Source organism: Ovis aries, chromosome 9, assembly GCF_016772045.2.
Source record: "Ovis aries strain OAR_USU_Benz2616 breed Rambouillet chromosome 9, ARS-UI_Ramb_v3.0, whole genome shotgun sequence".
Taxonomy (NCBI): Eukaryota; Metazoa; Chordata; class Mammalia; order Artiodactyla; family Bovidae; genus Ovis; species Ovis aries.
Genome location: NC_056062.1, coordinates 19,890,257 through 19,894,016, shown reverse-complemented (window position 1 = coordinate 19,894,016; position 3,760 = coordinate 19,890,257). Strand labels below are relative to the sequence as shown.

Sequence of the window (3,760 nt, the reverse complement as noted above, 5' to 3'; positions counted from 1 at the left end):
TTAACCTAAAATTCTCTTGCTCTTCCAATTAAACATGAGGTTAGGAAATTAGGATAAATATGCTTTCAAATATGCATATCCTCAACGTTTTTACTTTCAAGTTAGCTTTTTATAGGATGGGAGCATATCAAGAGAGAAGTTACAGGATCCAGAACAGAAGGTCCACGCCCAAGTGAGCTGAAGCAGCTGAGGCAGTGTGGCAGCTGTGCTGTGGGCAGAAGTTCAGCCAGCTCAGAAGTGTCTCTCCAGGAAATATTAATAAATTAATTAAAGAGATTTATGGAGTGCTCATTTGCAAAGAAAAATTATTTAAAGTGTCCATAAAATTTTTTTTTTTTAGAAAATTTGGAACATGGAGGGACTTCCCTGGTTGGTCCAGTGGCTAAGACTTTGCATTCCCAATACAGGGGTCCCAGGTTCGATCCCTGGTCAGGGAACTAGATTCCACAAACCACATCTAAGGGCTCACAGGTTGCAGCCAAAGTTCCCAGCACAAACAAATAAATTAAAAAAAATTTTTTTTTAAAAATTTGGAGCATGGAAAAGTAACTAAGCAGGTTCTCAGTGCCAACAACTGAAAATGAAGCAATGAATTACTCCTTCAAAAAATAAAAAGCTGTATAAGGAAAAAAAATGGCATCCTTAGATTTAGCTTAGTCATGAACATATTTACATCATCGTAATAAACACTGGATTTAACAAAACACGTTGATGATGGGAGAGAGGGAGAATAAAAGTGGAGGGTGTATGTAGGGGACACTTGAAGGTGCTGACTTGCATTTTTATATAATAGATTTCGATAATGTCAAAAATCAAGAAATCAAGAATCATAGTAATAGCTAGCATTTTGAATGAAAATCTAATATGGTGGGAAGTGCAAAGTATACAGCTGAAAAAGTGAAAATTGGTTGCTTTTTAGAGTAGGGAGACACAGGGAAGTCAACTTCTGATTTGACTGTAAGTCTTCTAGTGATTTTGACATTTTAAACCACGTGTGTGTATGACATTGATGAAAAAAATTTAAATTTGAAAGAAAAAACCTGGAGGCAGTTTTTTTTCCTTTTAGATGCATTAAGGAGACAGGCTCAGTTGAGTCGGAGGAGACATTTATCCGTCTAGGGATATTTCAGAAGATATAGGCACACCTTCCAGACAATTCCTCCAGACCCTTTGCCCATCATCTGTATTAACAGTAACCATGGTAACCTGACTAGATGCTCTAGTGGCCGAGCCAAAGAAGAAAGGCAAGATAGAAAGATGGCGGATATGTTCTGATATTTGTCTCCTTGTCCCCTCCATTTCGGCTCCTTGCCTTTGTAAAGACAGAGGACTCAGGATTCTGATAATAGAGTAGATCCATGCACCTCTTGAATGATCCTGTTTTTTGTTTGTATGACCTGCAAAAAGCTGAGTGATTAAAAAACAAGTGTGGTAAAATGTGGCAGCTAGCACAGCCATACCAACAAAAAATAGCAAGAGAAGAGATTAACCCCAACAGATGGTTTTTAAATCTGACCTAAGCAGGAGGCATTTATTGCTGCCTCTGCTCTGGTGCAGACTAAGGTTTCTGATTTGCACCATGCTGTTCTCATAACATCAAAGTTTCTGCCAACAGGTAGAAAAGCCTTTATGTCTCACTGAGCTGAAAGTTCACAAAGCACCAGCTGCACTGTCTGCATGGAAGCAAAGAACATCCCCATTTTACAGATGAAGAAAGTGAGATTTAAATTTATTCTTCCCTGGAGCAAAACATTTAATACAGGCACTAACTACGCGGCAGGCACTTTCTTAGGTACTGAGATGGGGAGATGAAAGTCAGATACTATGTGAACACAGAAGAGGGGGGCTGACTCATTCACTCATTCATTCAGCAAATATTCATTAAGGATTCAGTGCTTAGTTCTGGCTCGATGCTGAAGATAGAGCTCTAAATATACTAGACTTAGTCCTTGCTTTCATGAAACTTATTTTCAAATCTGGTGTACTTGGCTGTGCACTGAAATCTCCTGGTGGAGATTTAAAAGCTCCTGGTCTTATCCCAGGTCTCCTGCATCTGGGGGATGGAGGGGGATCCAGGAATTAGTGCTTTCCAAAGATCCCCAAGTAATACTTCTGTGTAGGCAAGGTTGAGACCCATCACCCTACCCCACCCCCAAAACTGATAAGAAATAAGTAACTGCATAATTTCAAATCATGGCAAGTATAATGAAAGAAAATTATAAGGTACATTGGTAGAGAATTAAAGGAGAGAAACTCTGGGTTTTCAGTCTCTACTGATGCCCCCCTGCTGTAGACCACTGGGTACACGGTCTTATGGTGCAGACTGGTAAAAATCACAGGAAGTCTGTGTTTGTAGAATTCTGGAGAATAGCCCTTTTGGATTCCTTGGCTAGCAGCACCTTTCCCTTCTACATTCCCCTCTGGGCAGGTTCCATAAAAGAGCATCACAGTCAGACTCTCATTTTATTTCTGCCTGTATTGAAAATCAGAACTCGATTAATGGTAGGCACTGCTGCTGATTCGACAGCATGATGCTTTTACGATGACTTCTTTTCTGGGAGTTGCTCTTGAAAGTTTCACTATAGAAATGCTAGGAAATTTTCTAGATCTCTAATGGCTCAGGCAGCGTAATTGCGATGCTCCTGTCACCTGCTGGTGTTAGTGTCCCTGGCCTTTAAAATACATCTGGCCCTTCTCCACCTCCATGAATAGGATCAGGGACAAGGATGACTGGAGGCAAAAGCACCAGCACAAGTGTTCAAGACAGTCCCAGGAGAGGCGGCTTGTACCTACTCTGTAACAATCTTGATTCTGAACCATCCCCCAGCTTGGCTTATTATTCAGCTTCACAGCTGGATCTAGGATACCAGATAGCATTAGCAGGGTCTATCTTTCTCCATCTCCTTTTCTGCCCTCTTCTCTGTTTTGGGTTTACTTTTACAGATGAGAAAGCATAAAGCTGGTGAGCAGAGTAGCTGGAATTTTTGCCTAGGTCTGTATGATTCCAGAGTTCATGCCCTCATTTTCCATTACAACATCCGGCCTTCTGAAGCCCTTGAATTCCCCTTCTTCCGAGCACAGCTCCCTGCGGGGGCTGGCCTGCAGAACTGAACACTGCCAACAGCACCCGCTGCCAGCACTTTAGGGACATCATCCTCTTAAATCTGTTCCCTCCTGTCCTCCCTTCCCCAGATGGAGTCTCCCTCTGCTCCTCGCCCTGAGTACTGGGCAGAAAAGGAGGTGCTTTCCTTTCACCAAATGTAGGAAACGACAGACCTTAGGATTCTTGTTCCTATCAAACTGCCTGTGTCTGGTCGGCCTGCACCCGGATCCTTCCTCTTGTGTTATATGCTCTTGTATTCAGTTAATAGGTTTTCAATCATTGAATATTTATGGAGCAATAACTCTGAGCCAGGACCTCTGTTAAGTGTTGAGATTAATAGAAGAATAAGGCACATGTTCTATGTCTTCCGTGAGCTCAAAGACCACTGCAGGAGGCAGACAGCTCCTGTGACCCAATCAAGGATGTGTTGGGACCATGAGATGGGCATGGCTATTGCTACTCAGGCATGGAATGTTAGTGACACATTCTTAGACAAAGAGGTAGGTAGAGGTATAGTATCGGGCAGTTAATTCCATTTATCCACCCGTGACACATTATTCTATCCATCTGACAATTGCAGTTAAATCCATTTGTGCCTAATGAACTCTGACTGCTCAGTGTGCTGGCTTCCCCAAGTCTTTATGGGTCTTCTGTGGG

At 42.1% G+C, this 3,760-nt stretch overlaps 1 non-coding gene across 1 annotated transcript; it reads left to right on the top strand.

Moving 5' to 3' along the window:
• Positions 1-363: 363 nt before the first annotated feature.
• On the top strand, positions 364-437 carry TRNAG-CCC (transfer RNA glycine (anticodon CCC)). Its single transcript has one exon. It is a non-coding gene; the product is annotated as a tRNA-Gly (tRNA).
• The last annotated feature ends 3,323 nt before the right edge of the window (positions 438-3,760 follow it).